Raw genomic sequence first — 14,616 nt, 5'->3', positions numbered from 1 at the left:
GGGGGATGGGGGATTGAGGAGAGATGGCATGGAACTCACCAAAGTAAATGGGAGGGAACCGATGAGTGGGGAGGGATGCATCGGTGATGGAAGATGGGTCTGGTTGCTGAATTGCTAGCTAGGAGAGCAAATCGTCCAGTTGTGGTTCATGAAAATTTGTGTTCGCTCCGTAGAAATGCACGAGCATAAAATATGTATACCCGTTGCAACGCACGGGCTCTTTCCCTAGTTAATTAATTAATTAATCTATTTCTAATAATAAAGCACGTATTGACTCCGTGGGTTCACCGTCACAATACGTTTTCTTCTTATGTCATAATACGCTTTTACAATTTGTATGGACAAAATTGTATTAATTATTTTTATTAATTAATAATAAAGCATGGATTGACTCCGTGGGTTCACCGTCACAATATGCTTCTTCCCGTAAATTTACGCTTTTAGTTTAAATTTAAAAAGTATACGCGAGGTGGTACTAATAAAATTTGATGCATCCCACGCTAGCCTCGCTAAAAAAACTGTCACGAAACCTGGGCCAGCCCATGAAGGATACGAATCGGCCAGCTAAAAAAACATGGGCCGGCGTAGCGTAGGTTATCTGTCACAATTAGCCGAATTTTCTTATGTTAATCAGCTTCGCCCGTCTAGCAGAATTTCTAGGTTGATCTGTCTTGGGCGTCAGTCCATCCATCCATCCTTTGCGACGTGGCCCAAGAATACGGTAAAAGTATTTACTCGATCGAACTCCTAATCCTAACCTCACGAACTGTTCACAAGATAATCCCATATCATTTTTCTTTATAAAATTCCACCAGTTTTAAATATGTTAGTGAGCTCAAAACAATAAGCAGCCTCGAATCAAGGATTCTTTCAAAGAAGGAATTAATGGGAGAAAGATCCAACATATATTGGCCTAAATCGGTGTCTATAAAGAGAGAAGTCGGGAGGGAAAGGAAGGAGGGATGACAAAGAAAATGGAGAAGCACACAAGGAGATGGAGACCACGAGGTGCATGATAATAGAAGGAGGGATTGCGGAATTATTTAAGAAGGAAACAGCGTTAAACGGGAATTGAGGGCTGCCATGCATGATTTAAGAAGGAATCAGCATTAAAGGCAATTGAGTGCTGCCATGCAAGATGCATAATTAAAGGGTGGGGATCAATATACTTGAATGGGCTGGTTATTCTCTCGACCAACAATTATGTGTAGCGTTACACGGTGGGATGTCCTCTAGCAAAAAGAAACTGCGACCATTTTTTTATCAAGCATTCTGACTTGAGAAGAAATCCAAAAATATGACAACTTATTTCATGGAGGAGCCGATGGCTTTATGGCATCAGAAATTATCACCATCCCAAGTGGTAGGTGTAGGGTGTAGCTCATGGAGAGTGTCCCTCGTCGCCAACTCGACGGGATTAGTTTTCAAAGTATAAACACTCCCTTGCGCTGGCGTGTCTCAATTGCAGGTGTGTCATGTAGAGGCTGAGATCACCATGTTTGGACTGGTCACGTTCGAACGCATTGCCTTCAGATGGACACCGTGGCATCTATTGATGAGGATGGGAAGGAGTATAATTTCAACTAGAGGGCATAGACCTTTGGAAGGTCATGAGTTGTGTTTACTGAGCTAGGCGCAAAGGATTTTTTTTTCTTCCGTTGCAACACAGACATTTTTAATTAATGCACTTGACTGCTTTTATTAATTGAGAAACATTTTTTAAACCCATCCATATATTAATTAATAAACCCATCCATATATTAATTAATAAACTCATGATCCCTCACTACCTTGCCAACCCTTGAAAATCCTCTGCCACCATGAAGCTAGTATCCGCATATTGACTGGGAAACAAGAGTTTAGTTTTTTTTAGGGGTAGGAACATGACTGTTATGTTAAAGCTGTAACATTTTTTAGGAAGTTATTATTTTTGAGAATTTTTTTAGGAAGTTATAAAGCTGTAACATTTTTTTAGGAAGTTAAAGCTGTAACCTGATCGTAATATGCAATTTCGGCCTCGTTATTACGTAAAATAATGCTAGTAGAAAGCCCATTAGCCCCTGCGCCGGGTTCAAAAGTGGAAAGCCCCGTAGCCGCTATTGCAATGAGTCAGTAGAGAAGTCACGTCTTTTTTTTTGAAACGTAAGCGCTTATATACATATGCATACACTTATTCATATGAATGCACACACGCACATCCTATCCCTATGAGCACCTCCTAAAAACTGAGCCGGCATCTCATCTTGAAATTTACGAAGTCATCGTAGGCACCTCGTCGTCGATGGAAACGCCTCCTTCCAATTAATGCGCATTGCCGGAAATCCTGAAATAAATTCAACAATAAATGCGAGCACCATGACTTAACCCTGATGGGCTCGGATACCACAGTTCCTCAAACCATCCAACCACTAGGGATAAGTCGCGTTCGCGAGAAAGTAGCACCCGCACCTGGGGGCGGCAGTTCATCCAGGGGTTATTTACCCGCGCCTCGCCGCTTGCCGGAAAACCGTCTTTCAATCCGTCCGTGTGGGCGGAGGAAGGAGATCACGGAGGGTGAAGGACAAGGTCAGTTCCTCTAATCCCTCCCTTTTGTCCCTTGTAAATCTGCCCTTGCGGATCGATCTTGCGGGGCGCCGCGGCGGCCATGGAGCCGGATCTGGACATGGCGGCCACGAGAAAGAAGCTATAGGACGAGGTGCTCGGTAGGACTGGACGTCCGAGCGAGCTTTTCGGCTCGGCCCGAAGCTCGCTCCAGCTCGGCCCGTTACAGCTCGGCCCGATACAATGAACGAGCGAGCCCAGTTGGAAAAAGTGGCCCAATTCCCGACCGAGCCGAACCGAGTTTCGCCCGGTCCAACTCGGTGACTCACCCGAGGCCCAGCCCAATTCGTCCATCTCCATCGCACGCAACGCATTAGGGAACGAGAGAAGCAGAGAGAGCGCCGCCTCCCCCTTTATCTGCTCTGTGCTGCCTCGCCCCTTTCTCTGCTCTGCGCCGCAAAGCTGGATCGACGGCGACGAGCGACGCCGCGTCTCCTAACCGCACCGACAACAACGGGCTCGACGGCGACGGGCGACGCCACGTTTCCTCACCACGCCGGACGCAGACGGACGCGCCTCCCCTGGTTTCTCGCCGAACGTGACGAGCAGGAGCAGGTACCTCCTTCCTTTCCAATCCCTAGCTGCAACTCTCTGAACTACTATTATGCATGGGATGGATCAATTGATGGATGGATCGATGGATGTACTCATGTAGTTCTTCTGTCCCACTCCCTAGCCGTAGGTGTCTAAACTAGCATGCATCTGATGGATGGATGGATGGATCGATCAATCGATCGATGTAGTCATGTAGATGTAGGGCTAGATGGATGGATCATGGATGGATGTATTGTAGCCTGTAGGGCTAGATCTAGAAGAACCGGATGGATGGATCATGGATGGATGGAGTTATAGGGCAGAATGGATCAAAATTTTCATTGATTTCATGTGTAATTAGTTTTCTGTTGTTGATGATCTACTTGCTGTAGCATAGCAGCTTGAAAAAAAAACTACTTGCTGGGAAATTACATTGATTCCATGTGTAATTAGTTTACTTCTGTCGATGATTGACCGTGTGTTGTTTACTGATGTGTGCAGAGGCCTATCGTCGCAACAATAGACAAGGAAAAGGGGAAGGCGAATGGGAAGGAGAAGGAGAAAGAGAGGACCTTGGACTCCATTATGAAGAGTAAGTTGCCGGTCTCGGGGACCTCCGCCTCGACGTCCCCCTGACCCCACCGGCGCTGGCGTGCGTGCCGGAATCGCCGCTGCCTCTGGCTCCGCAAACGACTATGAGAGGGAGGCTACATCTTCCCAGGTATGTGCGTGCAAAATATATGTTTGTGCAAGCTCATGTATGTGCTGTTTTTGCTTTTTGAAAGTAAAATTTATGTGTGCCCAAGCTCATATGTGCTGTTTTTGGTATTCAAATGTAAAATATATGTTTGTGCAAGCTCATGTGTGTGCTTTTTTTGGTGTCCAAATCTCAAATATATGTTTGTGCAATCTCATGTGTGTGCTGTTTTTGCTATCCAAAAGTCAAATATATGTGTGTCCAAGCTCATGTAAGTGTTGTTGTTGTGTGCTAGGCAATGGAGCGTGATAAGCAAGTGAAGGAGGATCATGAAGATGTGGAAGAGGACGAGGAAGAGCAAGATACTTTGTTTGAGGTGCCGTCTGGGGTTGGTGACAAATCAGATTTAGATGAATTTGCGGATAGTGAAAATTTCTTTGTTTCACTGTCAATATTTGATGTTTTTGCTGTGTAAAGTTCAAACGATGTGCTGTCCAAAATTCAATAGAAATGCTGCACAATTCCTTCTCTCATATCTGTTCCATTGTTACAATTTTTGTAAAAGAATTCAAAGAAGAAAACTTATTTTTCATTACTATGACCATTTCTTAAAACAATATACTGTTGGATGTTTCATTTTAAGCAGTATAAACTGTTTTTCTTTCAAAATATGGGTTTAATTGCTGCAAAACAATCAAGATTGTGGACTATATACAAAGGTTCTGTTTTCTGTAAGTAAAAATGAAGACTGGTGGCAGCTGGCTTTCGAGCCGGCTCGGTCTGAGCCGAGCCATACCCAAAACGAGCTGAGCCGCTTGAAGTAGGCTCGTTGGCTGAGCGAGCCGAGCCGAGCCGAGCCGCTCCAGAGCGAGCCAAAGCCAGGCTCGGATCAAGCTCGGCTCGGCTCGGCTCGGCTCGTGTCCAGCCCTAGTGCTCGGCACCTGGCTGTGGGACAAGGAGCTGGACTCCATCGCGCAGGAACAGCAAGAGCGAGACGATGAAGGCGATTACGAGTACTATGAACCCGAGGAACCACATGAATTAGACCAAGAAGAAGAGGAGCTCCACTTTGGTGGTTCTTGGGGATACGGGTATACCTTCTACTACGAGGACGGGAACCCTTATTACGTCGCCGACATGGAAGAGATGTGGGAGAATCAGATGCGGTTTCCTGCCAAGAAATCAAGGGGGGGGGGGGGGGGGGGGTCTGGGAGGGGTCTCTTCAGGTTGAGGGCCCGTGTCAGCTCGATCCAGGCATGTTATCTGCGCAAAGCTTGTGTAAGTGGCCACGCTTAATTGCAATTATGTGGTTTTTATTTTGCGAATCCACTTAGTTTTAAGCATAATACTATATGATGGCTACTGCGCAAAGCTTGTGTAAGTGGCCACGCTTAATTGCAATTATGTGGTTTTTATTTTGCGAATCCACTTAGTTTTAAGCATAATACTATATGATGGCTACTGTATATAATTTGAACCCAAAGATTCTAGAACATCACAGCCTGACAGATTGGCGGTCAATTTCTAAACATCAAGCGCCTGTTGGTTCATAAGTAGAATTTTTTATAAATACTGCCTGTTAGAATTTCTGTTCTTATTTTGATTTGCAGGATTGAAAATCATATGTACTTTTCTTATGGTTTATTTGGCATGCAATTCCAAACAGAAGTTTTGATTCAGTCCAATCTTATGAAAAAATAGGAAAAAACTAACGCCCACACGTGTGGCATCTTGCACATCACCCACACGCCTTCTTTACCACTCATTTTGTCACATATGAACAGATGACATAAGCAGGAATCGTTTTGGTTTTCCGCTTAAAAATGTTTTATCTCCCAATTAAAAAGCCGAATTAAAAATCCGCTTTCACCATTAAATCCATCTCGACGAGATCTTCAAAACTAGACCCCATGTTGATATGTTTTGACGAAAAAAAATTGTCAAGAAGTTGCCATGATGTTTACATTGTAGTTGACATATGCTTAAACTAAAGTTTCCATGTGGCAATTTCAGTTTGTAGAGCATGTCAATTTTAGTATTTTGATGATGGCAACTACAATACTTTTACCATGAAAATTATTTTTTGTATGAACCATGTCAATTTTAAGTGCATGTATCATGGCAATTTTAATTTATGGTTCATGACAAGTCTAGTTTCTTAATTTCCTGTTTTATAAATGTCAAAATTTACTTTTAAATGTAGAACAAAATAGCTGAAACATATCATGGCAACTTCAGTGTAAACACCATGGCAATTCATGTGCAATAGATATGGCAACTTTTAACCCAAAAAAATCGTCGAAATATATAGATATGAGATCTAGTTTCGAAGATCTCGTCACGGGGTATTTAATGGTGAAAACGGATGTTCAATCGGATTTTTTATTTAAGAGATAAAACATTTTAAAAACTGGAAATCCAAAAAGATTCTCACATGCATGCATGCTGTGACGTGATGCGGTCTATGTATTATAGGGCGTGTGGGTGAGTTTCGCTCCCACCACACGTGTGGTCGTTAGCGTTGTCCAAAAAATATTTGTTTTTGACAGCTGTGGCATGCACCTTATCCTTCAGGAAAATTTCTTACGTTTTTTATGTGAATCCACTTAGTTTTGAATCCTGCAAACCAACCGAATTATCAGGCCTCAAATATGTTTGTACCGGTGGCAAAAATTTAGAAAGTTTGACAGTATGCCTTTATTGGAAAAAATGGTTTGCATGTACATGCCCCTTTGAAGCTCAAGCAAGTCATATTCTGTATTTCTACACCATGTTCAATGATTTTCTTGTGAACCAAGGGAAGGGAATGGTTTGCATGTACATGCCCCTTTGAAGCTCAAGCAAGTCATATTCTGTATTTCTACACCATGTTCAATGATTTTCTTGTGAACCAAGGGAAGGGAGTTCCATAAGTCATAAAAAACATACCAAAGCATCTGTAAGGAGAAAATTTGAGAGAAGTCTTCCTTGGGTTCTATTCTAATATTCCCAAGTTCTAACCCGTATGACGTTATGCATGTATCGACATCACAACTTTTGATATCTAATGATTTGTTTTCATATTGCCTGCAGTGCCTCCATTGCCCAGATGGGAAAACCGTTGGGTCGACAAAAGAGAGAACGAACCTTGTCGACGAGCTATCCAAGTTTTTAGTTTGAATTTATCGTCACCTCATGATGCCGCGTTAGAGGTGTACGGTATGATTGCGTTCTGAGATGTACGAAACAATCAACTACGCAACTATATCTTTGAATACTCTAGAGACAAACCAAGTAAGCTTAAGCCGGTGAGTTATGTTGTACCTTTTCTTATTGTACTCTTTATTGAAGACTATTGAAGAAACCTCCAGGATATATGTCTAACTATACAATATACAGGGTTCTTATAAGCTTCAACCTCTACTTAACCCGCATCAAGGCATCTATGCGGTTGGGCTTGTGCTAATTGAATATCGTTTGCTAATTAAAGACCGAGAAGGTGAAGATGATAAGGTGTTATTAGACGGATATTCGGTCTATGCTCCATCTTTCTATGCAGAATATGAAAGGCTCCATTGGCACATTAACACTGGCCACCACGGCAGCGTCGATCTAAGAATGGCTTCTATCCCAAAGGCCGTGTTGGCTGTGTTGGAGTGTGAGGTGCATCATCTTGGGGACAATTTGTTTGATTCACTTACAATAACTGCGGTTTATTGTACCATGCAAGGGGGTGCTTTTTCAGTCTTCAATGGCAAGTTGAGTGTTTGCAGGCTGCCACCGGTCACAGTTTGTGTGGATTACACCAAGGATTTGACTATAGATTTATACACGCACAACAGTCACTCAGGTGATAACAATTGCTATCCTGATGGCGTTGTTGGTGATTCGAAAATTCCCGGATATTTTCATTACGACATTGAGGATATTATGTCTGACACCGTGTGGTTTGAACCGCAGAAGAACGGAAGCTCTACAAAAAATTCAAGTAATTTGTATGGTCTTGTAATGTCCGTGAAGGTCACATGGTCTAGCTTGTGTGAACCATGTCAGTAAGATTTATATGTGCAAGGTTTGTACACTTCCATATAGTAGTGATTTCTTATTTCTTAATTGGCATTGACTAGTTTAACACCTCAAAATGCTTCTTAGTCACTACTAGTAGTGGTTTCTTTTTCCTTTTTCACCCGACTGGCTATTCGGCACAAGAAAAAAAGGCGGACAGAAAGCTTTCGTGATATAGCAGCTTTTACAGAGTATTATACCAACATTCGAAAACCATGAGATGTACTCGAGTCATGTACAAAAAAAAACTACTTCTAAACAGATCCAAATAAAATCTGAAATGCAAACGATTGATCTGCCATTTACAGATTTAAAGTTTTGTGAAAATTACAATTCATTTGCGGGATGTAGAAAATAATAAACCCGGAGATCATGTGAGATAATATAATTCTACCTCCACAAAGATGTTGACTAGGTTGGTCGAGGTGGGCTCCAAAATGCTTCGGAGGATGCATGTGCTGCGAAGGATTAGAAACTAGCGCGAGGAGGACGGGGTGCACACCTATAGGTGTTCGACCGCCAGCTGCTTGAGCTAAGAGATGAAAACGACAGTGTAAGCCTGGAAGGCATGAAGCACAAAAATCCATTATTGGGGCACTATCAGTGATTGGCTCTTAGTAAGGTTTTGTAGGAAAAATGCTGAGGTGAGACATCAATTAAAGACGAGAGATATGAGAATTATATGTTGGTGAAATACGACTCTTAGCACATTTATCTAGGTATTGAAATTAAATTCTCTGATTTTTTTTGCGGATAATTAAATTCTCTGATCTGGTGTGACTTCTCTCTCTATTTTCTCTCATTCGATTCTCTCTACAAACAGACTACAATTTTAGATGCAAACATGATTCATGAATGAATTAAATATAACAGAACCTAGATATGCAACACATAAGTGGTTGTAATTTCAACACTTAGGACGATGTGTTTAGAACTATTGCTTGGGCATGCCCTTAGAATAGTGCACTACAGAAAAAGAGTAGTGCGCTGGAGTTAGTAACAAGAATTTCAATGGACACCACGAATGTGACACACAGCAGTTAAATCTCTCATTTCATTCTAAAGCCAAAATATTGTTTGTCCAAACATTAATGAGTGTGGTTTTTCAGAGCTCGAGCTCCATGATACTCCCATGAACAGTAAAAAATAGTAAACAAGATCAATAAAAATCTGAAACTTTCTGGCATGTATTATGACCAAATGTAGGTGCTTGCAAAAAAATTTGTCCACATAACATTCTATGACCACATACAAAAAATATTAAAAATGTGTTCAAACTTGTGTGCGCTATTGAGCAGAGCTTCTTTTTTTTTCTTGAACTCGTAGGATGTCATGTGGGCACCAAATTTTACAAGCATGTAAGACATTTGGTCAAAACTCATAAACAATGTCACAAAATTTCAGATTCTTGTACTTTTTTTAATTTTACTGTTCATGAGGGTACTATGGAGCTCGACCTAGATTACAACTTTCTGAACATTAATTTACCAATATCCTTACAATTTCTAGTTGCAGAACAATACTTTCACGAATGTTTTAAAATTTTAGTTACATTTGCAGTTGGAAAAGGCTTAATTTTGCACCAAAATCAGCAAAAATTTGGATGCCGAGAGATACACGGAGTGTGTTGGAATGGCTACGTCCAAAGAAGTGTGCGACCTCCGGTTTAGATGGAGTGACCAGCCACCCATTGAAATGCTAATATTTTCTCATTCCAGCCGCACTGCACACCTTGCCTAGCTCGTGCCAGCACGTGCGCAACACTAGGATTAGGCTGGTCGTAGTGGAGAATATCATATATTAATATCATGCATATGATACTAGTGTATGATAGTACATTCATAATGCATATAGTATCACATATGGTCTTATTTATTTCAATGCATGACACATGGTAACATAGAATTTATTATGATACGATATCATAATATGATGGGATTCCTAATACAATACTCAACTCTCTCTCTTTCTTCACTTAATTAATCCTATGCCACCTCATCAAAATTGCCTAGTTGGCAATACTAGCTATGATCCTCCCATTATGAGTAGCCTTAGAGCAAGTATAATAAGGTCATGTAGGCGGGCTATAAGACTTTATATATTGTATATTTGCTGAGTTGGATGAGAGAGAAGAGAAGCGGACCCTAGATTTATAGCCGGTTGTAACACATGCTCCAAGAAGCTATGTGAGAGTGTATGATAGGTCATGTGGTAAAAAGTAGTATTTCCTTGTAGCCCACTACTATACCTGTTGACTATTACAATGACTATAGATGATATGGCAACATGTTATAACCATCGGTCGGCTATCTATCTATCTATCTATCTATCTATCTATCTATCTATATCTTCTATACCTATACTAATTTGTGACTCCCTAAAAATTCCCACGTTAATCAGTAATTATGAACCGCTAATCAAGTGGGACCGAATTATTACGGTGTAGATCTAATCTTTAATCTAGAGAAAAAAATAGGACCAAAACTGATTCTTTTTGGAAAAAACAGATTTTTTGGGCCCGCAAGAGGCTCCGCGTTTAATCCCAAAAATATCTAATCTAGAGTGAGAAGAAAAAAAGCTAATTTTGTAGGCCCACACAAAGCTCCATCGTTTATAGCTTTAATCCAGAGAAAAAAAATAGGACCAAAACTGATTTGTTTGGAAAAAACAGATTTTTTGGGCCCGCAAGAGGCTCCACGTTTAATACCAAAAATATCTAATCTATAGTGAGAAGAAAAATAACTAATTTTGTAGGCCCACACAAATTAAGCTCCATGGTTTATCTTCTCAGAAAGTTAAAATTATATTCTACCATCCGATCTCCTAGGTCTTTCCAATCTAATCGTACTTGCATCCCATCCAGCAGTCCATGTTTGCCCCCGTTCTCCCGTTTCCTAGGTAGGAATCCGCCCCCTCTCTGTAAATGTCTACTTCGGCTCAGTTTTCACATAGATTGATATCGATCATGAAGGACATGTGTGTGCTCTGCAGATCCCTAACTCTCGGGAGCTCCATGGTGTTGCAAACTTGCGGGATTAAAGTAGGCGACGCAGCAGCATGTGTACCGCGTGTTAGAGAGAAGGCGGCCGCCGCCGACGCAAGTACGAGCTTCAGCGCTTTGACAGCCTCCTACGACCCGCGTCGACAATTACTTGAAAGAGAAAGGTGCACCATGATCTAAAATCGATTCTCCATTAAATCTTTTCTCTAGATAATTTGAGCTTAACTGTGAGAGATGGGATAACGTGCAGTATCAATCATGTCGGGGAAGGGACAAATTAGTTGTATATGTAATGGAAACTCTCGCCCATCTACCATCGGTGTAGCGTTCAGCACTGCAGGAAGGCGGAGATGATGCATACAACAAGAAGGGATCTGTGTGGTCTGTGATGGTAGTGTCACGTAGCATTCAACAGCTAATTGATGCAAAGCGGGACAAGTGTAATCCTTTCTGTTTGTTTGAATTTTTTACAGAAAAATTTGATAGTAGTAACACCCTGATAGTCGTGTGTCCGTTCATGTTTTGCCCTGAAAACTAGAATGAGTGCAACATTACTACTGCCAATTAATGTAATTAACTTTTAGTGTCATCTCCTAGATTTTTTATTTTTGTCATTAGATGAATTCAGTTTCTCTGATCTCCCCTTTTGCCAAGTTTGCATTTAGCAAAACTGTTTTCTAACTGCTGGAATTAGTGAAGGATGGGAGTTCTAAACATAACAGTATGGCATGTTACGGTGTCTGCAACAAAGTGGGGTAGTAGGATTTATATTACTAGAAGCATAGAAGTATTACTAATATATTTTTGATTTTTCAGGCTTGCTCTTGGTTCTGTTGTTCGCAAGGGTTCCTTGGTCATGGCTCTATTGTTCCAGAGGTAATAATTGACAATGCAGATAATTTAATTTCTCACCACTATATGTGCCAGTAGTTGTGATGCTCAAACATTATCTTTTTATGTATTTTTTTGGTCTTCTCCTTCCTTTAGATCCAATGATATTTTTGTTGCAACACCAGACATGGAGCATTATTCTCATCTACAAATAGAAGAGAGTCCAGCATGGCTAATCTAGATAATATTGTATGTGGTTGTGTGATCTTCTAAATTATATAACATACAATCTTTATTTCTATTGAAGCACTCTATATACTATTTGTGATGTATACTTAATACCTTACGCTCTCTTATGATTCTTCTTAATTTGTCATTTCACGCGGCATTTTAGTTTCAACTGTTTTTCCCAGAAAATAATTCGATTCAGATACAGATGAGGAGTATTGGACATAGCTAGGGGTACATTACGTGTGTGAGAAAAATGGCAAGCTTTGCAAGGTCATCAGCAAGAGTGTGATTTATACGACTACAAGTGTTCAGCTGTATGATACTATTGAAAGTATTTTTTGTGTTTTCCATTTTTTTAGTCTCTTAGGGTGATTAGAATGGTAAGCTGTCAAGGGTCATGATATGGTTTAGAAGAATGGCAAGCTTTCAACATGACCGTGATTTGTGCTACTAGGTGTTCAGCTGTCTAAAGTATTCTTAGAACTAGAAGTATTATGTCTTCTTGGTCTATTTTTGTAGGCTTACACTTATCTTTTATTTGTTGTTTACCAGATAGTTTTGCTCATGACTTTTTTTTGCGACAGCGCAAAAGCTTTACGTATTAGAAGAAAAGCAGAAGACAAACAGTCTAAAACGAATAGTATAAATATGCAGTTTAGTTCGGTTTGAGGTTTCTAAATTACATCTTTGTATTACATCTGAATTTGAAATTTGTAGGTCTGGAGCTATTCAAAAGGTTGCCTTTTTTCCAATACCTTCTTCTTCCTTCTTTTTTCAACAATTTATATCATGTTCACATTTCACATATAATATGTAAAATTATTCGGTTGAATTTGAAGAACATAAGAGTAATTGAAGGACTAGCAGATAAAAATGCTTTATTTATTAAGCTTTCATTTATGCTCCTCAAAATAATAGTCGTATCTAAGCATACATGTTCTACCTCGGCATATGGTTTTTATTAGTTATGGTACTGATAGTTAAACATTGCAGCATAACAAGTATAAGAATGTACTTGCACTACTATTTGCACTTCGTGTTGTTCGGTTATAGGTAAATATTTCTGAACTTCAATTTCCCTGTTTGTACAAGCTCTTGACTAACAACTTATTTTCTAAAAGTGTTAGTTGTGCATTTTTCAACAAACCTGCATCTTGCTATGGCAAAATGGTGCATAATTTACTGTAAACATAATTTTATTGATAATCACATCAATATGTTAATCGTTATAACATGTTAATGGTATTGTTTGTTTAAGTTTGTACAAAGTTAGCGTTATCAATATATTAGCCCGTGCGAACGCACGGGTTGACGACTAGTTATTATTAACCATGCTCTAGTAGAGTTGCCTAGCTTACTATGCATGTCTCTATCTTGGTCTTCACACCGACCACCACTTTTTGTAATATGAATGATCTTACCTATCTACCATAGTACTAGTACTAATGTACACAATCTCACACTTTAAACTCACGAGACCCTGGCGGGGACATTTATATGGACCAAAAGATAAGAACATGCACGCACCTTACGGCCAGTGACAATGCCCCTTCAACTCCCACCGCCCCCGAGCCACCTTGAAAATGTGTCTCATACTCCCATCCCTCCCTCCTCAGACCTTCTCCACTCTTGGCACGCACACTCATGCTCGAGTTTATTTTAATGTTGTGGATTGATCAAATTTGTTTCGATCCCTCTCTGGTTTTGTAGACTCATTCTATTGTCTGCCAAAATTTGAAGTGATTTGGCTTGTTTTTTTTTTGCTACCAAGGCTCTCATTGAGTATGGGAGGAATGTGTTGTGATGGCTTAAACTGTTGAATTAGCTAAAATTAGAGTTGAGATTAAACTCGGACTTGGAGGCATCTGGAAAGTTTTGTGAAGAGCGCTTGACGACGATTGTAAAAAAATTAGAAGGGCTTTACTTTACTGTTTTTATTAGTTGAGAAACAATTATTACAATATTGTGTTATCATGATATTCAACTAATTCCAGCATATTATCATGTAAAAATAATGATCTTTTGTCCAAAGTCTTCAAGTGCACAACATATGTTTCAAAATAATAATAAGAGGAAAAGTCTTCACATATACAAATGTGTTGCGTATTTAACCTTTTTTATAAGTTAGTTTGTTACTCCCTCCATTCCTAAATATAAGTCGTTTTGGTATCTCAAATGAACTACCCAAACGTCTTATATTTAGGAACGGAGGAGTAGTTGGTTGACGACAAATGGACGGAAATTTTCAGGATTAAAAGTTCATCTATTGAAGCAATTTCTTTTTTATACAATGCAAGGACAAATGTAATAAACAAATAATGTGTATATTTGAGCAAATTTTCCGTAGGATGCATATAAGTGAAGTATTCTTCATGCACGTAGAATTTCCCCTCCCTCTCCACCGCCGCCTTTCTACTCTCTCAGAGTGCCATCCCCTCTCTAGCATCCTCGACATGCCCCCTTTTTCGTTGATGGTGTGGATTGGAGACGTCTTAGGTTTTCCCCAAAAATCAGCAAAAATTTGGATGTCGAGAGGCATACGGAGTGGGTGAAGTTGCTCGTCCAAAGAAGCGTGTGAGCTCCAGTTGAGATGGATGGAGTTACCAACCACCCCTTGAAATGCTAATGTTTTCTCCTTGCAACTGCATGACCCACACGCTACATGCTTTGCTCATGC

General features: G+C 40.3%; 1 long non-coding RNA gene and 1 pseudogene across 1 annotated transcript; both read left to right on the top strand.

The window, feature by feature from the left end:
* The first annotated feature begins 2,585 nt into the window (after positions 1 to 2,585).
* LOC125518246 lies at positions 2,586 to 7,867 on the top strand (annotated as a pseudogene).
* On the top strand, positions 2,930 to 4,315 carry LOC125522732. The gene is made up of 3 exons (XR_007289956.1): positions 2,930 to 3,156; positions 3,637 to 3,856; positions 4,128 to 4,315. It is a non-coding gene; the product is annotated as an uncharacterized LOC125522732 (long non-coding RNA).
* Positions 7,868 to 14,616: the final 6,749 nt, after the last annotated feature.

The sequence above is a fragment of the Triticum urartu genome, chromosome 7, assembly GCF_003073215.2.
Source record: "Triticum urartu cultivar G1812 chromosome 7, Tu2.1, whole genome shotgun sequence".
Lineage (NCBI taxonomy): Eukaryota > Viridiplantae > Streptophyta > Magnoliopsida > Poales > Poaceae > Triticum > Triticum urartu.
The sequence above is the reverse complement of the archived record's forward strand: the minus strand, read 5'-3'. Positions and strand labels throughout refer to the sequence as shown.